Source organism: Crocodylus porosus, unplaced genomic scaffold (assembly GCF_001723895.1).
Source record: "Crocodylus porosus isolate Cpor-Errol unplaced genomic scaffold, CroPor_comp1, whole genome shotgun sequence".
In the NCBI taxonomy this organism is placed as follows: domain Eukaryota; kingdom Metazoa; phylum Chordata; order Crocodylia; family Crocodylidae; genus Crocodylus; species Crocodylus porosus.
Window position 1 is genome coordinate 138,983,582 of NW_017728906.1, and position 24,314 is coordinate 139,007,895.

Below are 24,314 nucleotides of genomic sequence, written 5' to 3' on the forward strand. Positions count from 1 at the left end.
ATATAGACTGTATATAGCAGATTAATAGGGGATAAGAAAAATTGGAGTGGATTTTGGTGTGACCTCCTCTATAAGTTAAAAAACAACTAGACTGTGGATAGACAGACAAAAAGGGGTACAGTGGGTAGGTGCCCAGGCACAATACTAGGTAAGTCCTAAGCTATGCCACTGACCTACTGTCTAATCTAAGACAGAGGAAGGGCACAACTGACGAAGAGTCACAATCATGGCTTCGTTTATATCAACTGTACTGCAAATGGCACAGGCAGCCCCTGTGTGTGGCATACCATATGTTGTGGAGGGTAAAGGTTCCAATCAGTGGCTGATAAAGCAGAAAATGGAAAATGCAGCAGAAGATCAGTCAAAAAACATAAGATAGGAGGCAGAAAACAGAGTTGCAGATTATGCAGGAGAAGATCAGTGGCAGTTAGCAAAGGTGCAGAGCTAATTTATGGCATGCCGAAAAAAAATGGTTAGTCCTTACTGATTTATCCAATGATTCTTTAATGAAAAATACATAAACTGTGTCAGAGGTATGGACTATAACACAGAACTCCCCCTCCCCCCGGCTGTATCCTTAGGAGTAGACTAAGAACCTCCCTCTCAGTTTGAGCTTTCTCTCTAGCTATGCAAATCTTTCAAACCTTCCATACAAAAGTCAGGCTTCTATAGGTATGGTAAAGAGCAGTCCCAGGATAGGTGGTTAGTAGCAGATGTGTGATGAATCCCTAAGATTGTTAAAGACATACACTCAGATCTCCCATTTCCTGGACAAGTATTTTAGCTTAAATAAATAAATAAATAGATATTGTACATAAGGTCTATTAAGCATGAAATGAAGGCTTTTGAGGTAAGAAGAGCCCAACATGTGGAGAAAAGAAGAAACCTAGGTAGAACCCCTCACCACATTCAGGATTGTTTCATACATACAAACTTGAAATGTGATAAATGCAGAAAGGACTGTCACTCAAGAATTGGGCCACACATCTACAGCCACACTCACAGATGTTTAGTGAGCTGATGCCTCACACAGCGTGATTCTATTGCCTTGTGAGACAGACAGATGCCTGTTGTCTATCTATAAGGTAACCACAGTTTGCTCTCATTTTGAAGGAAGGTTACTGTAGGTGTTGAACTCATCTTGACAGTGTCAGGAGTGCTCTAATTATGCCTACAGGACTATTTCCATTAGGCAGAGGGATACCAAAAGCCATTCAGTAGGCAAACCTAATCATCCTATTTTACACACCTTTGTTGTCTTGTGAGTTTAAATTGTTTGGGGCAAGGACTGTCTCTTAGTATGTGATTGTACAATGCCTAGCATAACTGGGCATTGAACTTGATGAGGACTCAAGGCAGATGTGTAACTAGCAGTTTTGGCACCCTAGAAAGCAAAACTGTCAAACTAAAGTGTATGCAGAAGTGGTGTTGAGTGCAATATAAGAGAGAGACTCTACGTGTTGGAGAACAGGGGTACGCAGCACTACAGGATGCTGCTGCCACTCCTGCCCTAATTATGTTACTGACTCAAGAGTGAGAATGAAATGTAATAAAATAATCTTTTTATTACTTCATAAGGGAGAGGAAGTAATTATTCCACTAAACCCTTGAATGGTCTATACAAGAGGCAGCCAAAAATAACATTTCTGTACACCAAGAAATGCATGGATTACAACTATGTTAGTCCCTTCTGGGTCTGCTTCCTCTTGCCCCTCAATCATGGTACACATGCAAATCATCAGGGTGAAAAATGAATTGTTTTATTCATAGTACAATTAGGCAGTAAAATAGCTCTATATGGTAGAAGGTAGCGATCACTGCAGTAGCAGGACAGTGTTTTCTGCACCCATACCTAAAGAAGCGTACAGGTATATCTCTAAATAATTCATATTTTGCACTGGCACAGGTTATAATCAATGTCCAAGTTCTTATATACCAAGTGCTACAAGAGTGTGGGATGTAAAAGACAGCTAAGAAAGCACAGTGCAATTCCTTAGTAGTCTGAAGGAATGAACTTTTATATTCAGTCTTTTTTTTCACTGAAGTCATCTTTAACTTAATTTTGCCAGGAAGGAATTTAACAACTAGAAACCAGAACATGTTGAAATGCCAGAAACTACTATAGAACTGAATTTTGCTCAAGTATCAGTGACTCAGGAGGCACAGGCAAGTATAAAAGGCTAAACAACAAAAGCAGTTCAGTTCATCTCTCAATATCAGTGTTGCTCAAATATTCATAGTTATTTTTTCTGGTCAACATGATATCTCTTAATCTGTTAATTTAAAAGTGAATTATATATAATGTTTGCCATTAACTTAGAATTCTCTGACTTAGATTACTTAGATTACTGAAGCTTGAACCATGAAGCTAAAATTAGCTGATCCTCAGAAAACCATGATAGAAGAATTTAAATGGCCAACCATACTTAGATCCAACCATGGATATGAATGTCTGCATGCACATTACTTAACATTAATTGTGAAAAAACTGTTACTGTGCTTAGTTTAGAAAATATTTCAATGTTCATACTACATATTCATTTGTACTAATTATTACATTACTGTTTGACAGTACTGTTGTAAAATTAGTAGACTACCACGTCACCATAATATCGAAACATAGTGGCTGCCTACAGATGTGCTCAGAAGTGGGGTGAGGGAAAGTGTTTTAATTACAGCAGTTCCCAGAGAGCCATTCTAATTAAAACAGCCCAGCCCCACTTTCACCCCTCCTCAGCATTTTAAAATGGCCATGGGAGTGCTTTAACTAAAGCTTACTTGAGATTTAGTTAAAGGGCCCCTGTGGCCATTTTGAAATGCAGGGGCACTTAATATTAAGGGTATGTAAAGCTTCAGTTGCTGAATCAATCTGGAGGAGATTTGGTCCTATTAGGCAGCCGGATCTCGGAATCTGAATCAAAATGAATCGGGAGACCAGTTAAAGGTCCGAATTGATTCAAAGCCTCCAAATCAGTTTGGAAAAGATTTGGAAATTCAGGCGGTCCACTGCAGGGAGCTGGACCCAGGCTCCATGCTGCTAAGTAGCGGGTGGGGGGAGCTGGATGTGAGGGGTGAGGGAGCCTGGCAGGGACCATGGGGAGGATCCCTGCCAGGTCTCATCCCCTGTCTGCTCCCCCAGACCCCCTGAGCACCTCCTAAACCCCCACCCACTCTCCCAGCTCTGTTAATGGCTGCCCTGATTGGCCCCAGTGTCCCAGCACTTAAAAACCCCCATACAAAAGTCCTGCATTCATCAGCTGCTGCAGTGGCCGTTGGGGCATCTGGAGGCATATGGCAGAGTCCCCCACCCCTGCAGCACAGGGCAGTGGGGGGCAGTGAGGATCAACACTTCCCCTGCCTGGCAGGAGCTGGTGAGCATGGCCCCTTTTTTTTTAAAGTGTCAGGATGCTAGGGCTGGGCAGGGGATAGGTTCTGTTTGATTTGGAGATTCGGAATCGGCCGAATCTCTGAATCAGATTTGTCTGAATCAATTTGGGACAGTGATTTCAATCACCAAATTGAATCACTGTCCCTTGAATTGGCTGAATCTGAATCCGAAGTGAATACTAGCCGCTTCGCACAGGCTTACTTAATACACATGACAGTTCGGTGTCACTGTAGCATTCTAATTAAAATGTGAAAGAACACTTCTATAGGCAGCCCGTATTTGTAAAACAGAAATTTGCCCAATAGTCACATAAGTTGCATGAGGCATTCATCTATAATAATTACTTATTTAAGGAATGTCAGATGATACCTATTTTGTTTTTTCTCTTAGCATAATACAGCTAATTTAGAACCTATTTCTGTACTGGGTGATTTACATAGCTCTTTCCTGACATGGGTTAGATACAGAATGATGTCTCAGGTGTTCACAGTATGAAGTGTCACAGCAAAAAACTTTATTAATACACTAATGTGGATTAAAATCAGTATATTATGCATTCAACATCACTAAAAAGGATTTTTTTTTGCTACTGTGCATTAGGGCAGCCCAATGCATTTCTATGTAGTACCTCATATTAGAGATGCTAAATTTAATACACAGTAGAAAAAGCTTATTAATGAGTATGCCCCATGGTACACACATTAGATCCTTATAACATCCAAAGGTAAACAAGAGTTTCTCAATCAAGTGAGGTCCCTAACCTCATGGAGTCAGGCTTCCTCTTAATTGTTTGTCCTATAACCCCACATCTCTTGCATTCTTGGAAACACAGTTTCTACAATAGGAAGAGAAGAGGGTTTCCTCACTTAAACTGTTAAATAGACCAGTGTTTAGGATACTGTCCTGGAGAATAGGTTTGAATCGTCTCAGACTGAGGAAGGCCTATATCTCAGGTCTCCTACTTCTAATGTGAGTGTTATAAAGTTTACACTGTTATAGGAAGTATGGATCCTCCTCTGTTAAGGTGTTTGAATAAAAGTTGATAAAAATGTTGTACCAAAACTAGTGTTGTTAGTGTAAGATACGTATGTGAAGATGCCTAACAGATAGGACTCCTCCAAAGTCTATCACATCTCTCTCTGGATTCCAAGAGAGTTTAGGTAGAAGTTAGATGTCTAGCTGCTCAATATGAAAGGCTTCCAAACATGATCATAAGCCCAAGTTTGGGAGCTTAGGAAAATCTGTGAGTCAAAATGTAAGGACTGAATTAATTTTAGGCACCTGATGTTTTTTATGGCCATTGGCACACAAGCATTGTAGATTGTTTTATGGAATTTAGGTGTCTAAATCCTGTTTAAGTCCCATTTAACACCTAACTGACCAATCTAAATCAGACCTCTTGTTTAAAATAAATTTTAGCAACTATTTTTTTCACCAATGGGTTTAATATTGTCAAAGCCCTCTACAGTTCCTCATTCTTTCTTTTCATTTAACCTAAATAATGTCACTGTTTAGCAGGAACTGAACTAATGTAGCTGATGTTAACACAGAGTGTAATAATTGTGAAATGTAGCCATGTTAGTCTTGTCCTGTAAGCAACTTGAAAACTCCATTTTCTATCCTTCTCTTGGCATAAGTGGATGAACTCTGCATAGCCTTTATGTACAAATGTGTGTAAAAGGGTGAATGTTGAGAGAATGGCATGGAGACGGGAGTAGAAGATTTAACTGTTTATGTAAGCAACAAGGTGCCAAATGTAAGTTACCAGTCAGTAAACTAATTAATGAATGGCTGAAGAATCCCTTTGAGGCCAAGACACAACAGGAGATAATGAGGAGAAAAGCACACATCCTGCCAGATGCACAGCAAAGACACTCCAAGGCTGAGATAAGAAGAGGACGAATGAGAAATGACTGTAGCAACAGAAGCTGGGTATGGAAAAACCCCAAAGCACTGAAACAAAGGATGCCAATCCCTATAAAAGAATACTTTAAAAATGCCAGGTTGGGTGAGTCGTTCTCTACTGCTATTTCATTGGAGCACAAATGTGTCTGTTCACCTTGCTCCAAAATGCTGGCTCCAAGCTGCTGTCCCCAAGCTGCTATCTCCAAAATCTTTCTGCAGATGCTATCTTCTAATATCATCATCTACTCAGTAAGCTGGGGTTGGCCACCCCATGCTGCTATTAAGTAACTATTGCTGGTAACTATATCTGATGTATGTGCACGGATGGAATGGTTTTGTGTATGTGTGTCTGTGTATAATGATGTGCATAATAATTTGTGTGTGTTTGTATGAATGATGTGTCCAAACCTGTGTCCAGTTCATGTAATCATAAACGTGGCATTTGCCTTATCCCTTTTTATAAGGTCTCACTTGTGAGTTGAGCAATTGCCAATTTGTGTAACAACTGTATTTTATGAAAGGCTAGGGTTTGTGTGGGTGATTTTCTTTTATTTGACTAACTTTATGGTTGAGATAGACTTAGACAGCTTTTAAATGAAATGTCTTTTTCTTCAGATCACCTCTAGCTATAGTATTAAATGGTCAACAAGAATACACTGCACACCACAAACAACAAGTTTGCTCCTGCACACCACATACCACAAAGAACCACCTAATGCTCAACAATGAACTTAGGATCTTTAGTACACAAAAGAAAGACCTCAACCACTACAATGTATGACAAGAAGAGAGCAAGACAGCTGGCAATGCCTAGGGTCCTCAAAGGGAGGGGGATATCTGAAGGAAAATATGTTCAGATAATCCTAGGAAATGGACTATGTCCTATTTTGGAGAGAAGGAAAACAAATGGACTTCAGCAATCTGATTGGGGGAAAATGCCTTCCTGATCCAAATCTGGGGATCAATTTTATACTAATCATATGATCAGGAAACACTAGCCACTCACCCAAAAATTCTCAGAGCCATTTTGAGCACTAACACAGGTAGTCTTTTCTAGCATGTTTCTCTAACAGTAGTCATTCTCTGAAGATTCATGGTGTCACAGAGTGGGATCCCCAGGGGTGGCCGTGATGCCCCTGGTGGCTCTGTGACCATGCAAACTCTGCCCAAGGGTGCCCTCTTATCTCTCCTGCCATGTCTTTGATGGAAAAATAATTCAGAAGGCTGCCCACAAGCCTTTGCTTAGTGTTGGTTCACTGAACCTTACTCAAGCTCTTGGATGTCTATGCCCTTTGCCAAGCCTCTCTTTAGTCTGGTGCTGCAAAAGACACCTCAAGCCTTATGGACCAATTGCGTGGATCCAACCACGCATTTACCATGCCGCATGACTCAAAGATGTTACATTGCTGTTATGCTTTGTTGGGGCCTTGACCTACTTGGGCTCTGCCCCTTTGATATAGCTAGGCCTTCTAGCCTAGACCCACTGTTTTGGGCCCAGATTTGAGGCACTAGCCCAAAAACTCCTCTTATTCCTGGGCCCTAGGCCCCTCTCACTGCACCCTCCCTGATGCTGGGCTCTCTGCAGCCCCTGAGACTGTACCCCACTGGTGCTGGGGCTCTACACAATTACATGCCCCTAATGAGGCTTCCTCCTCCCTTATTAGCCTCTTCCCAGTCCACCAGTTCAAACAATAACACAACCCTAGCCCCTGTGCTACAACATAACATTAATAATAAAGGTAGCTCTCTGCTCCTTTAAGAGAGCCAACTCCCACCCTTAGAATACCAGTCCCTTTTATCTCTGGGCACCTTGCAAGCCCCTAGAGTCTTACTGTATTCAGATGTAGCAAAGCAGGAAACCAAATACATTGTGCAGGAGCTTGTTCTCCGCCAGTTGTTGAAGAGAGTGACCCCTCCTGAAGACTCTATTTATATGTCCAATTCTTCCCTGGACCCCACTAGGCCCCCAATCCCACCAGTTCTCCTGCAGACCCTGCCTACCCTTCAGATCCCCCATGACCCCTCCAATCTCCTCCCCGTCAGAGCCTGCTTGTCCCTCAGATTAACCCAAGCACACCCCTCTTCCCACTATCTCACCCATCCTGACTTATCTTAGATTGGGTGGCCTTTTTAAATTGAATTTAACCTCCCCTTAACCTCCCCGGATGCCTGTATATACCCTAAACCATGCATTCTTGGCTCCTACATGTGAACAATGAAACCATGAATAAGAAGTTAATTTATATTAAGGATGTCAAAGAAACTGTTTGCAGACAAAATTCAGAAGCAAGTTACCCAACTGGTGGGGCTCCAAACAGGGCCAGAAATTTGGCCGTGGGTTCAGGAGTGGCAATGTTAATTGCCCAGCTCCTGGAACTACAGTAATTAATAGTGCTGCCACTCATCCCACTGCCAAATTTCTGGCCCTGCTGGAAGCCCTACAGGCTGAATCTAGAGCACAAATCTGTGAAATTATGGAGTAAAATTTGGTGGTTGCTATAGGACAATTCAATATACCATAAATATGGTGCATCAAGTATTACAAGCACATTGGAAGTTGAAGGAGATGAAGGGTGAACCAGGCGATGAATGAGTTTTTTCCTTGAAAGAGATATTACAACTACCTATCCTGATCTTCTTTACTTCAATACTTCATAAAATTGCCTGTCATCTAAACTAAAGTGCTTCCTCAAAAAGATATCAAACCACCCCAGTGCAAACTTGCTTTAGTGTTGAACCTTTCTCTACCATCAAAAGACATATTTCACTTGGGACTACTTTTTCTTGTTTCAAATTTGGAATAAAATCCTGCCCATGCTATCAGCAAATTCAGCTCTCAAACTACTGAAAACCTCATGTGCAATTAACTCAAATAAGGAATGAGTCTCTTTTCAGGTCCCTCTTGAAGATACGAACCTGGAAATTAAGACAATTGATAAGGACACCAAAATAGTTCAATTCATCCTTGCAACATTTATATTGCTATCCATTCCATCTCATGGTACTGAAAATATCTCAGTTTTAACGTTCTCTTTCTCAGTTTATTTCTACTGATAAAATAGAAAGCACACTTCCAGACTGCCTAGTAAGTTGATATAATTAAGACCTGGTTTATCTATCATTATATGGCTTTAATATTGTCATAAAATCAATATATGAAAATATTTAATCATAGCTGAAACTATTTGAGCACAATAAATCTAAATAGCATGCCAAAGCTTTTCATTTTGCTAGGTAAGAACATATAGACAGATGGACGTTTGATTTGACAAAGTCATTCATTATCCTTCTGATGCATTGTGAATGGTGATCCACAGGGATGTAAGGTTTTACAGTATATATTATCAATTGATCATCATTCAAATATTGTGTCATAAATTAAGAATACTAATTGCAGTTGAGTAACTAAAAATGAAATGCAAGGGCTTAGTTCTGACCTCTCTCACAGTTTTCATTGTATGAATTTAGCATTTAAGTCCTGATCCCATAAAGACTTGATTATGTGCTTAACTTTGTGCAATAGAAGTAGTTCTGTATGGTGCATAACATTAAGAACACAAGCAAGTTTTTTTTCCAAAAAGAGGGTAATAGATGGTACCAACTAAACACCTGAAATATATAGATACCTCTGTACTGTATTGTCTGGGTTATCTAACAGCCTGACTTAAAGCCCACTGAAATCAATAGAAAGGCTCCCTATGATCAGTCTTCTACTGAGTTCCCATGCACAATAAGCAATTTTCTAAAACAAACAGTAATGTAATGTATCTAAGGGTAATTATAGGCCTAAGATGGTTAAGTTAAACATTTAGGTGCTCATTCATATCTATTTGCATATAAGTACTCTATCCAGTGTTCCAAGAGATAGTGCTGTGCATGTACATTTTAAGTTATTGTTTTTATTTATTAAACTAGATTTTCATTTACACTATCCTCTTTTTGACCAAAACTCCCTTTAAAATGGTGAAAAAAATCTTCAAATTGTTCGAAAAACTTTCGCTTCAAAAATTTCTTCTGATAAATTCTGATATCCCCTGAAATGTGAATAAATTTGGCACTCTAATTTTGTTACAAAACAACCTGTTTTTTTTTACATGCTTTACTTAAAACATAATTATTTTAAACACAACACCTTATGCATAGTAGTATCATATTCTATGAGGTCAATGAGGTGCTGCTACAAGGTAATCAACCAGAATGCCACCATTTTTGTCATCAGGAACTGTGATTTTATAGTTCCATATTAAAGTTGAGAAAAGAGTTTCCATTTGGTGTTTCTTTGTCATGGGTGATATTCACATATCTATAAAAAGCCTACACTTGAGGTCTTGACTCCACTCAAAATACATTGTTGTAGCACCTTAAGTGCTTCATAAGCCTTTGTATAAGTCCTCAGAATAGAAATGAAATGCACCCAGTTGTACTTTTTATCCTCCATAAACTATATTTGAAATGTAGGGAGTCTATAGTGTGTAATTTATGCTTTCTTCTGACCCCCTTAGTGTGAAGGTTGTAAGGCTCACATAGACTACCTTGGAGTGAAATAGACCTCTGAATTATAATCCAGATTGTTATGGCATTAGGTTTCTGTGAGCTCTATGGTATTGGAACAATTTTATTACATAGTTGCATTTAATACTGTTGTATCTGATTTGATATCAGCTTGTTTCTGTTACAGATGTAAATGAGGTTTTTGAACCTTGATGCAGCAACTCATCTGTGAATTTTGTTTCTTAATTTGAAAATCAAACTTGCCAAAAAGTTCCTTAAGCTTAAATACCCAGACCCCTCATTTAACTTCTGCTCTAAATCTGCTGTAGCACATTGCTTACTTGATTTTCTTTGTATGTTTGGAGCTGCAGAAAAGCTCCTGCTGAGATTCTGATATGAGTGCAAGGCAAGAAGGCTCCTAAAAGAAATTAACAGCCCTCTTATTGCTAATTAAAAGCTCTTTGCTTTCTCTCCACATGGCCAGTACAGCTGCTTCACATCCTCTCACTGCTAAGGAAACACATAAATTCAAAGACAATATTGTGAACAGCACCTGGCACTTGCTGCACCTGCCGTGATGAGACTATATTTCATTCTGTCAGTAAATTAACATTCTCCAGGGCTGAAAGGGGTGATTTTTTTTCTCATTCAGCCTCTTCCATTGTCCCCAGTGGTAAAGAGACAGTAGTTTTGCTTCCATTTTTGGTACTAAATAGATCATATTGTTGTTTGCTTCACTGGTGCAGACACCTGCCTCCTGCTGTAAATGTTGTGTTCCACTTCTGAGAGATTTCCCTAGGGCTCTACATTCAAGTATTAGCTTGTAACTATGGCTTAATATCGTGTCAACATCTCTTAAGGAAGATACAGCTTGTCAAGTCATTTCAGGATTGAACCTTCATCTAGTGAAATTCTAAAAATGTCCTTTGAGTGTTTGAAGCATGAGAAGACAAATAAAAGGCTAGCAAGTCATTTGTAAAGATAATAGCTAACAGCATGCATTTTCCATTTCCCCCCTTTCCATTAAATGTTGGTAAAGAGAGAAGAACAGACTTTAGGGCAGTGATCTTGGTTATTTATAAACAGATCAAAGAAAGTCCCGAACTTTCATGCATCTATCAGGACAGGAAAAAGTAGCAACAGAAGCAGAAGAAAGCCTCAATCAAACTGATACATTTAAGCACTGACAGATTGATCCTAGAGATTCTTTTCTGAGAAAGGGCAGTTCACAGATGCATAAGGCATGAAGTGTTCGTCTATGAAAGGATTTTGATATTTTTAATATAAACTTTTTTTTAAAAATAACTACATCTGTCTGGACACCAGAGTGTTTTGGCACTTGTGTGTTCAGCAACATGGGTGTGGTTAGAGGAACATTATTTTGCTGATTGAGTTAGAAGCACAGGTATGTGAGAGAAATCATTTTATAAAATTTAGTAAATGGTGAAAGAAGACTTTCTAGCAACCAACCCCCTCCACTCCTCTCCAAGTTGATTCAGAGTAACAAAGAAGGGTGTAGGAATTCACACTTGTAACAGGTCAGCTAAAATTTAGCCAAAACAAATGAAAATGGAAAGTAGGTTGGTAAGTTTTTGCAGACTTTTCCATCGCAATGGAATCAGCAAAGATAATCAAATTGTGGAAAATATCTGCAGTAAAATACAATAGTTACCAGAAATGCAGAAGGATGCATTGCCTTCAACCAGTTTGAAGGTATTACCCATGTTTAAAAATGTAAATGACCTTATCCTAGTTGTTATCAAACTTAAATGACCTATTGGCTTCATCACACAGAAAACTTGGTGAAATAGTAAGATTTTATAAGTAAAGTTTAGTGTTGTTGTAGCTGTCAGAAAATCTGCAAAAGGCAAGGGATGTCTTGTATTGGACCAACTATATTGCTAAAAGAGTTCTTTGATAAGCTTTTGAGTACAGAGTACCTAGGACCTGAAGAAGGGCGCTTAGTGCCTGAAAACTTGTCCAACACCTCTCCCAACTATAGGATTAGGCTAATAAAATATATCACCAAGGAAAAAAAAAGGAAATTTTCTCAAAGATGTTCTTGATTTTTAAAAATAAATTGAGGCATGTTGCACCTCAAGCTCAGGAGCCCATGAAAACTGAAAGCAAAAGTATTCAAAAGAACTTCTCTCAAACAAAACTACTATGTTTTGTGGAACACTTTAAATCATAGGAAAAATTCAACTTCCACTTATTAGGGAGAAAAGTCACTGTGAGGGAACGGGACCTACAATTTAGCACCTACTCCAGGGCCATTTGTGCATTTTACCCAATTACTATGTAGTACAAAACCCATTACTTTGACTTCAATTAGGTGTAATGCTATTGTAAGTGATGACACAATCCCTGATTATACTTTAGTAATGGAGGGCCTTGTCAGGGCCAATGGAGTTGCATTAGTGCAAATCACAATGATCTCTGGCTTTCAATGCAGAGACTGGTCGGAGAACAAAGTAATTACCAATTTTTAATATCGCTCTTCGATTCCCCTCTGTAAGGTGAACTACCTGGTGACAGGTGTCAGAGGAGATGTGTGATTTGGCAGAAATATGACAATGGAGAGAATGGGTTGGATGAGTGGATGGACCAGCAAAGCACTTAACTTATCTTTGACAATGGTTTGCTCTTATACATGTGTAGCAGGCTTGCCTTTTGGAGCCTGGGTTCAGTCCCAGGATTGAAATCTTGCTGCTTTGATTGGTGGAACTCATCAACAAAAGGAGCTCAGTCATGTCCCTTTCCTGAGAGGAGGGGGAGAGGAGTCCCTGTCTGTGTCATTTACCCAGAGGGTATTGTTTATGTTATTGGTTTAGATATCTTATAAATATATAGAATATAGAATATATATCTATAGCTATATAGATATATATTCTATATATCTATATATCTCTATACACATTGTATATATGTTAATATCCATGTTCTTTTCCTTTGTGATAAGTTAATGTAAATAAATGTGTATATAGTTAAGTCCCCTGACTGTCCTGGCCTAGATCTATAGGGACGGAAGGAAACTGAGTGGTCTGCAGTTCCCACCCCACAGCACACCTGACAGCTAACAATCCCCTTCAATTGGAGAAGGGGAGTATATACCTGAGTTACCTGGGCTACACATGTATCTGTTTTCCTAATTCTCTTTGTATTAACAGTAATATATTTTTCCATGTATCACTGTAAACCTTCTACTTTCTAACTGACCAGTTCTAGCTTTCTGGGCAGTACCTTGTTTAACATCCAGGTTATAAAAATCATTAAACAGATACTGAAGTATTGTCACTAGGAAAAAGAACTGTAGCATATACACCACCTTATATTCTAGGTCCAGTTTTGTAAATATTTTTTTCTATTTTCTTTCAGTGAAAAAAAGTAGAACTGTCAACTTCAGTTTTTGGGCCTCAGTTTTACCAAATAGTTTATCCTGGAAAATGTGGAAAACCCTGAAAAGATATTCAGAAGTGCTGCAATGTTTTATTTCAATATTTTCAGAACTGTTTTTTCCCCCTCAATTTACATTTTATATTTTTTCTTTCAAGTTTACTTTGCTTTTATTTATAAAAACACTTTGAAATGATCAAAATCTAAAAAAGAAAACATATTGTTGCAGGTATTTCAGTTGCTTCTTATTTTCAGATGACAAAACACAAAAAAGTTTATTTTCATTTCACCCCAAAATACATTTTTAAAATTGCAATGGCAAGTAAACTAAACATAACTTATTTATACAAACTATTTTTCTATGCAACAGTAAGCTGAGATAGATACACCATAATCACCTTTAATTATTATTCAGTAAGTGAATATTTCATTTTCATTATAGTAGTTGTGAGAATGTCTTCCTTATTTTATTTCTCATGATATTGCTCAACTCTACCTCACCTTAATGTGTGATTCATATTTTTAACTTGTAAAATAATAATCTGTCACACTGATTATAACCTTGGATCCAACATTATCCATTGTCGCATAGAAGCTAAAACTATTGCTATAACATGTGATATTAATAATTCTTGTGTGTGCTAGTGTAATCTAAAATAAAACAAACAATTTAGGGAACCATTACACACACACACACACACACACACACACACATATTAGATATCTTCCTAAGGTTTCTTCCAACCCTAATTTTCTATGATTCTATGATTTATACTTACTGAGATGAACAAGACCTCAAAGGATATTTGGTTACACACACACATATATAATCAAAATAATAGTATGTGCGACCAAATGTCCTTTGCTGTCTTGTTCATCTCAGTAAGTATAAATCATAAAATCATAGAAAATTAGGGTTGGAAGAAACCTTAGGAAGTCATTTAGTTCAATACCTTGCTCAAACCAGGACTATCCCCAAGTAGACTATCCCAGCCAAGCCTTTCTCTAAATAGTAGTGCTGCACAAAATTTCACCAGGTGCTTAATTTCAAAGCTCTTTTGCCATGTTTTCTCTGGTGCTGGGAGCAGCCAATGCCCAGCACCAGTCCGAGGGAACAGGGCAGCCTCCTCTCATCCAACTGTGCCAGATTCCTCCCAGGGGTGTGAGCCCCCAGATCTGTCTGCCGGATGAGAGGAGGAAGCAATTTTCTCTGCATCCAGCACCAATCCCAGGCACCAAAGTAGCCTCCTCTCACCTGTGGTGCAGATCCATGGACTCGTACCTCTGGAAGGGCTGCTGGGAAGTGCCAGACTCCTGGTCTGTGTGCTGGATGAGTTGTGTTTTGAAGAGTTTGAGGTGCAGTTTCCCCAAAAACTCTGCACCTATCTCCTTGGAACTTGGCAGGCTTCATTGCCTCAGAAGGGGCTACCATCCCTGTAATTTTCATCCAAATCAGGCAAGGAGTTACACAGTTTTAGGTATTTTCATGATTCCCCATTATAGCCTACGGGTGAAACACAGAAAAGCGCTGAAACAGAGAAATGGTTTCAATTAAACAAAATGGAAGAGTGCTTTGAAGCAAAACAAAATCATGAAACAAAATACTGTCCCTTCAAAACAGTGAAATGGACATCAAAACAATGGTATTTCATACTGCCCGACTAGCCAGGTCTTAAAACTCCCGAAGGTTGGAGAGTCCACCACCTTGCTAGGTAATCTATTCCAGTGTTTTATTACCCGCCTAGTGAGAAAGGTTTTCCTAATATCTAACCTAAACCTCCCTTGCTTCAACTTGAGACACTTACTCCTTGTGCTGCCATCTGCCAACAGTCCAGCTCCATTTACTTTGGAACCACCATTCAGGTAGTCAAAGGCTGCTATTAAATCCCCGCTCAGTCCTCACTTCTGCAGACTAAATAAACTCAGTTCCCTCATCGTGTTCTTACAAGTCATGTACCCCAGCACCCTCATCCTTTTGGTGTCCTTCACTGGGCTCTCTCCAATTTGTCCATATTCTTTCTGTGGGCCCTAAAATTGGACACAATACAACAGATTTGGCCTCACCAGTGCTGAATACATGGGAATAATCACATCCCTTGATCTGCTGGAAACATTCCTATTAGTGTAGCCCTGTATGGTGTTAGCCTTCTTGGCATACCATTTAATCATATTCATCTTACTGTCCACTGTAACAGCCAGTCCTTTTCTGAAGAGCTTAGCCAATTGGTCCCCAGCCTGTACCAGTATATGGGATTGTTCTATCGTAAGTACAGGACTTTTTGAACCTCATGAGATTTCTTTTGGTTCAGTCCTCTAATTTGTCTAGGTCTCTCTGAATCCTAGCCCTACCCTCCAGTGTATCTACTATTCCCTCCAGCTTGGTGTCATCTGAAAACTTGTTGAGGGTGCATGCAATCCCATTTTTCAGGTCATTGATGAAGATATTGAACAAAACCGACACCAGGACCAACCCCTGGGACACTCCACTTGATACTGGCTGACATCAAGCCATTGATTACTGCCCTCTGAGCCAATGATTCAGCCAGTTTTCTATCCACTTTAAAGACCATTCATCCAACCTATACTTCCTTAGTTTTCTTGCAAAACTGTTGTGGGAGACTGTATTAAAAGCCTTGCTAAAGTCAAGGTATATCATGTCCACTGCTCTTCCTGCATCAACAGAGCCAGTTATCTCATCATAGGAGTCAATCAGGTTGGTCAGGCATGATTTGCCCTTGGTGAATCCATGCTGACTATTCTTAATCACCTTCTTCTCTTCCAAGTGTTTAGAAATGGTTTGCTTAGGGACTTCATCCATGATTTTTCCAGAGACTAAGGTAAGGCTGACTACTGTAGTTCCCTGGATTCTCCTTCTTCCCTTTCTTAAAGATGGGCAGCACAACTGCCCTTTTCCAATCATCTGGGACGTTTTTTTTAATGATAATGGCCAGCAGCTCTGCAATCACATTGGCCAACTTCCTCTGTACCCTTGGGTTCATCCCATCTGGCCCCATGGACTTGTACACATCCAGCATTTCTAAATAGACCCCAACCTGTTTCTTCACCACTGTTGGCTGCTCACTTGTTCCCCAAACTGTGCTGCCAGGTATGATAGTCTGGGAGATGACATCCCTGTTAAGACTGAAGTGAAAAGGGCATTGAGTACTTCAGCCTTTTCTGCATCTCCTGCCCCTAGGTTGCCTTCTCCATTTAGTTAAGCACCAACACTTCTTTTGTTCCTCCACTTGTTGCTGATATACTTGTAATTCTTGCTTCATACACAAGGAGACAGACTGAAACCTGAAGCAACATGGAAGCCACTGATAGAATTAACATTGGATTCTGGAATTCTTGCATTGCACCTCTATTATCTATCAACTCCTTCAAAATGTGTGTTTCTAATGTCTTGCTTATTTCTTCAACTAATATGACGTTAAAATGTAGCATAGATGACTTGATAAGGGAAACAATGATTTGACAAAAATGCACTGGAGAAAATGTATATAAAATGAATTAAATGCAAGTTAATTATTAAATAATTAAAGATTTACATTAAATATAATTAATGCCAATTAACTTTAATGTATCAAAAATAGATCTTATCAAACTTGGACTTTTTTTCAGGGATTATAAATTTGTTCCATGAAGATCACTGCATCACTGTAATATAAATAGGCCCACATCTTTTTACATCTCTAAGGTGCCTTAGTAGTATTAGATTTTTGTGTATGATTTCTGTTGGCAAAATATGATGTTGTAATTAAGAAATTAATACAGAATAACATGATATGCATTAAAGGTTGACTAACTGACAAGTCTCAGGATTTACTTGTATTTGATTGTAAATAAGGAATAATTATTCATAAGGTGTAGTTGTAGTGAAGCTCCACAGATATCAGTTCTTATCCCTATGCTATTTTAAAATTCTTTGCAGATGATACAAAAACTTGCAGAATGGTAATTATGAAGAGGTGATTCAGATGCATACACTAATTCAGATCACTTGGTAAGCTGGAAGCAGGCAGACAACATGTATTTTAACACAGTCTTGGTGGACAAGCTCCTGAATGTGTATTCATAATGCAATCCCTGTGGTCAGCTGGTCTATTATGTTCAATGTATATGCAAATAATGGAATCTGGTTTAGAAATAGGTAGGTTACATTACCTTTGAATTTGGCACTGATGCAATTGCTTCTTGAAAACTAGCCTCATCATTCAGATAAGATGTTGAATAGATTTCATAGATTTCATAGACATTAGGAATAGAAGGGACCTCACAAGATCATTGAGTCCAGCCCCCTGCCCAAGGGGCAGGAAGTCAGTGGGGGTCAAATGATCCTAGCAAGATAGGCATCTAAGTGTATCTTAAAAGTGTCCAGAGTAGGTGCTTGAACAACTCCTGGGGTGGGGGCGGGATCTATTCCAGGCTCTGGGGACTTGGACAGTAAAGAAGTTTTTTCTTATGTTCAGCCTAAAATGGTCTTCCAGGAGTTTGTAACTGTTAGACCTTGTCTGTCCTTGAGGTGCCCTGGTAAACAGACATCCAGTTCCTGATGCATGCCTCTTATATATTTAAAGGGTGCCACAATTCCCCCTCAGCCTTTGGTTCCCCAGGCTGAAAAGTCCCATGCCTCTCAGCCTCTCCTCATAAGGCCTGCCCTCTTGTCCTCTAATCATGCATGTGGCTCTTCTCTGGACTCTCTTAAACTTCTCCACATTCGTTCTAAAGTGTGGAGCCCAGAACTGGATGCAGTATTCCAGCTGTGACCTCACCAAGGCTGATAAAGTGGGAGGATGACTTCCTGGGTCTTGCTTGAGATGCATCGGTAGATGCAAATCAGGGTTTTGTTTGCTTTGCCAGCTGCAGCATCACACTGGTGGCTCATGTTCTTTTTGTGGTCAATCATGACCCCCAAGTTTCTTTCAGTCATGGTGCTAGTGAGTGTAGCACTGCTGAACCTACAAGTATGAAGTGGATTTTTTCCCCCAAGGTGGAACACCTTGCATTTCTCCATGTTGAATGCCATCAGGTTTTGATTTGCCCACCTTGCAACCCTGTCCATGTCTGCCTGAATCTCCAACCTATCCTGTAGTGTGACCACACTTCCCCATAATTTGGTGTCATCATTGAATTTAGCCATTCTGCTTCTGACGCTCGAATCCAGATAATATATAAATATATTAAAGAGTACTGGTTTAAGTACAGAGCCCTGGGGGACACCACTGGTCACCATGCACTAGGTTGACTTGGTTCCATCAACTATTACTCTCTGAGTCTGACCACAGAGCCAGTTCCCCAGCCATTGGACTGTAAGGTTGTTGAGAGCACAGTTCCGCAGTTTTACCATGAAAACGTCATGGGAGACCAAGTCAAAGGCCTTTTTGAAGTCCAAATATATGATATCAACCTCTTCTCCTTTGTCCAGGTGATGCATTACCTGGTCATAGAAGGAAATGAGGTTGGTCAGGGAAGGTCTATCCACAACAAAGCTATGTTGGCTACCTCTCAGAATGTTGCCTTCTATTAGCCTGTTGTTAATGATGATTTTTTCCAATATCTTACCAGGGATCGAGGTCAAACTGATTGGCCTGTAATTCCTTGGCTCTTTCTTCCACCATTTCTTGATGATGAGCACCATGTTGGCCTTCTTCCAACCTTCAGAAACCACTCCCAAGTGCCATGAGTTCTCAATTATTCTCCCCATTGGCTGTGCTATGATATCCGCTAGTTCCTGTGGCAGTCTTGGGTGCATTCCATTTGAGCCAGCCTCTCAAGAAGTTTCCTCACAAGATCCTCACTAAGAATGGGCATATGTTTTCCCAGACCCTGGAATCATGCATCATGTGAGGCAGGATTATCTCCTTAGGCTGGTAGAAGACTGATGCATAGTAATCATTAAGGAGATTAACCTTTTTCCTGGGTGTTGGTTGTCAACTGCCCCATTTGGTTTAGCAGGGGTCCAATGTTGCCCTTGTTTTTCTTTGGACTACCCACATATCTGAAGAAGGACTTTTGTTACCCTCGATTCCTGTAGCCAGTTTGAGTTTGGTTGGGGCCTTGGCTTTCCTAGTTTTCTCCTTACTGGTGTGGGCCAGTGCTGAATACTACTCCTTGGTGATGTTACCTGACTTCCATCCCTTATAGTTTTCGCTTTTCAGATACAGAAGGTCCATGAGTCCCCCGTTTAGCCATAGGGATCACCCAGCCCTTTTGCTACCTTTCCTATGGTCTGGGGTAGACTTCCCCTGTGCTTCAAGGATCACATCCTTAATAAGTGACTGCTCCTCATGGACTCCCCTCTTTATCAGATCATGGCCTCTTAGGGCCTTGGCAACCAGCTTCCTGAGCTTATGAAAGTCATCTTTCCTAAAATCAAGGATTTCTGCATTGCTGACTGATTTGCCAACTTTGCAATAGATAGAGGAAATGATCAACTCATGATCACTGTCTCCTAGTTTTCCTCTGAGTCTCAGATCACTCACTAGATCACCCCATTTGGCCAGTACCAGATCCAGGAGTTCCTTACCTCTTATTGGCCTGTAGACTTCTTGAGACAAGTAGAGTTGGTCAATGCAAGTAAAAAAGCTACATGACCAATCAGATGTGGCAGAGTGCTCCTCCCGTGAGATGTTAGGGTAGTTGAAGTTGCTCATGACAACCATGCACTCAGAGTTTGCAGCCTCTGCTAGTTCCCTCGTGAATGTATGGTCAAGATCTTCCTCTTAGTTAGGAGGTCTATAGTCGACTCTTACCATTATATTCCCTTCACCACATTCCTCCCATAATCTAACCCAGGGGGTCTCAAGTCCCTCTTCTTGGTGCCAAACTCCACTTGCAGGGAATTGTATTGCTCCTTCACATAGAGAGCTACACCCATAGGTGGTGGAAGGGATCAGAGCTAAAGGGGCTTATCCCCCCCAAATCCGGGGCAGTGGTAGGGCTGCAAGGCAGATTGACCGAGGGCTTCAAGTGGCTGCAGCAGGGGTGGGTAGGGAGTGGGCCTGGGTCTGGGACTAGGGGAGGGCCAAGTGCTGCATAGCCGGGGTGGAGTGTGGGACTGAGCTGTGAGTGGCTCATCCAGGTGGCATGGCTCTGGCTGCTACACCCTAGGAGACATGGTAGGCATGTGCCCCTAGATCTGCATGTTGTAGGTTGGGTTGCTGCTATAGACTGGGGCTGTGGCACTGGGAAGGGGCTATGGAGGAGGTGCAGCCACCCCAAAATTCACCACAGCCCCCCCCAACTCCCACCACCACTGCCACCCACCCCAGTGCAACCCCTCCCCCAGGAAAAGCCTGGCACTGCCCCACCCCCAGCCAACAGTGGCAGCCTGCCCTGGCCCATGCAGATCTGGGCGCACATGCCCACCATGTCCAAACTAGAAATAACACATAATAATGTAACAGTAATTAACCAACCAGGAAAATGTACTAAATGTATTAATTCAATAATGCATTGTTTTTTACTAAACTATATTAGTAAATATTCATAGATTCATAGATTGCTAGGGGCTGGAAGGGACTTTGTAGATCATTGGGTCTAGTTGACCTGCACTAGGCAGGAGAATACAACTGGGGTCAAATGTCCCCAGTGAAGTGACTGTCCAGTCTCCTTTTGAAGATTTCCAGGGTGGGTGACTGAATCACCACTGGAGGGAGTTTATTTCACAGTCTGGACACCCTGACTGTGAAGGAATTTTTCCTGAAATTGAGCCTGAAGCAGCCTTCCAGGAGTTTGTATCCAGTGTAATTTTACACTAAAATAATGGTGTCTACAGGCCTTACAAGTTATGAAACTATAGATATCAGAGATAAAGATGAGATAAAAACTTGAGAAATAACTATTTGGGAAGCACCATTCAAGGCTATATAACGGATGATATCTTATGAGGTCTGGAATTCAGAAAGTGATAAGCTCTAAAGATTATACTCCTTTAACATGTCTCAATTTATAGACCCATATTTAGTAACTGCTTTCGAAAAAACGTAGTCTAGTATACAAATAAGTAAGGAACAATATATAGAAAATGATGGGGTATCTCTTAGCCTACCCTGAGTCTATTCCCCACTTAAACAAGCATATGATAAATGACTTATTGGTACAGCTGTACTGCATTTAATCATAGTACAGTCTAACTCATTCTTTACTTTGCCTCTTACACTTTTAGGCATACTTGCGCATTATGTTCAACAAATGTCCTGATACAAGGACCATTGAATCCACGGGAATATTTTCATTGACTTGTGCACTAGGTCAGTTCAAATGCTTTCTTTCATATGTTTGGGGAAAGTATCTAATGTCTTGGACTCCTTTCAACATCCCCGGTTCTTCTCTTATTCTCATACCTAAAAACCTACATTTTGCAGAACCTTTCTACTTGGATCTTGACACTATGCCCCCTGCACTTTATACCTGAATTGTTATTGTACATACTGTGACATTAATTTGCCTCTATTGACAACAAAATTAATACCCCCCATACATTCATATTGTAGCCAGGATTATTATATTTTTTATTAATATTATTGAGTTTTAAGATCTATCCAAGGCATGCCAACATCCAAGTGAAGTCGACAGAAAGATTGCAGTTGATTTGAATAGGCTTTGGAAGAGATCCTTTGCTGAGGAAGCATTTATGGCACTCAGCACTGCAGAAAAGAAGAGATACCTAGAAAACAATTAACCTAGTAAGGCATTGTTACTGGCAAGAGGCAAATCTCATATATGAGTCACCAAATATACAAGCCTCTACCACTGAAGCTAAAACAGAAACTCAGTTCCTAGTAAACAATAGGAACTTACCCTCACTGAGAACAGCTGTCAGGGAAGGAGATATAACTGCTGTGACAGCTAGAAACAAAGGGATTAATAAGCAATAAATATGTGCTTCTTAGAGGCATTTGGTATTTTGCCTAAACAGATAATATTAGTAAATATAAAGCTTGTAAGTTTGTAAACCACAAATGTAACTTGCCTGTCATAAGTTTACCCAAAATGATAAAATTAACTGTTCATGGAACTGACTGAGCCCCATAGGCAAAACTCTAGCTGCAAGATTAGCTGACCTAATGGGTTTTTTTCTCAGGGTTCAGCCTTGACGATAAAAAACTGGATCCAACTGCCCGGCACACCCAACACATTTCAGGAAAGCAGTCCCAAGAAAGCATATTCAAAGAAAACCTAAAAGGGGTTGGGGCTTAGGCAGAGCAATGCCAATTTCAAACCTAAAGGTGCTGCATTATAATTTAGTTATTGGATAAACCCGAGTCTAAGTAGTAACCTTTTATGATAATTTTTAGCACCTTTTAATCCCATAAGGTAACAGCTATAGGGCAAGATTGTGAGTGACTCTAAAGCCAACAGATTAGCATAAGACTAAGTATAAAAAGTGTATGCATCAGGTCACCAGCAGGAAGGAGGAAACAGAATGGTCATTTATGTTCCACGCCTGGACACTGGACTCCTGGTGTGAAGGAGGACTGGATCCTGATCAAGGGACCTTCCCCAGTAATCCCTCTGACAGCGCCGATTGGGGATGTCAGACTTCACTGAAATTATTTGACACGTACCTGGCATTGAGGGACTATCAATAAATTGCCATCCCATTTCTGTCTATCTGTTGTTTTGAACAGCCCAGTGGCTAATACCCTTCCAGTGCCCAGTTAGCCTGCGACAGAATTGATCTATCTGTTATTTTCTGTTATTATTATTTACTATTAGCTCTTTAATACTGCATTATCTGCTTGTCACATTTATCTTTCTGTTAACTGTTGTGTGTATGTACGCTATAATAAATTTGCCTTTACTTCATTCTCAGCTTTGCCTCCTTGATCCAAAACTAAACCAAATAGCCCAGTTGGCCTATGATAAAATTGATACACTCACAGTGCCCAGCTGGCCTGTGACAAACTGCAAACACTGACCAATTGTGTTATGTATACAACTATTGAATGAAAGGCCTAATATATAATAAAATACAGGGGAAACTGAAATTTTCTGTATGGTGTGGCTGTCCTTCACATCTTGAAACACAATTAGAAAATGTTGGAAAGGTAACCACAGCAATCCATGAAGCTGTAGACTTATCATGTCCAACTGTGTGTCAGAATGTATTTTTCCTATTTCAATCCCTGTTTGAAAACACTTCTAACTCCTACTATGCTACCTCTTTTAACTCGACAACATGGTGCAGTCCCTGGCCCAGGAAATCTGGGATTTCTTCCTTACTCTGCCATAGGTCTATATTGTGACCTTATCCAAGTTTCTTCACTTTTCTGTTTTTTTCTAGACTGTAACTTTTTCACGTCAGGACTGTGGCTCACTTTGGCAGTGGTCTAAAATGTTTGCTGGTTGATGAGTGACAATACTTACCCAGTATTGAATTCTAAGCAACTTGACACTTTACTCTCACTGTCAAAATCAGTTTTAACTTTTTAATTTCTGGTGGCTTCACATAGTGTTGGAAAGTCTTGTAGCCATGGGTTGGGGAGAACTGTTCTCTGATCTGTACATGGCCTTAACATTTGCCGGGACCTGTTGGCATTATCAAAGCAGAAAGGGTGGTATAGGATGGAAGGTGCTCAGCGGGGAATTGTTCAATGTGTCTTTTTTTACCATCACTCATTATCTGAAGCATGGTTCATAATGTAGCCATAGCATAGCATCCAAACCCTGCACCAAATACAAAAATTATTTGCTTGTGGACTTCTCTTTGTCAAACAGACTTTCATGAATGTACTTCAACAACACACTCTTTAAGCTAGGGAAATATTGTTATTTATTATTATAATTTGAGAAACAGAGAAAGAAGTGTTTAAGGTCTAAATTGTTAACATTCTCCAATGATTTGGGGTGGTTAGCTTGAAACTTCTAGTCCCTGGTTTCTTAATGTCCTTAGCATTTTTTTTTACTATTTATGCATTCAAAGAACAGCTATCTTTGACCTCAGTTGCAGAGTGCTCAATCCTTTTACAGATCAAATCCAGAGTTGCATCATCATCTACCTGGAAAATGAGAAACCCACAATCAGCAGCCACCTGTGAAAAGTTTCAATTAACTGAGCTGTCCAGTATCACACAGAGACAGAAAGAGAATCTAATTCTTCAGAGCAACATTGTATACCTTAACCAGG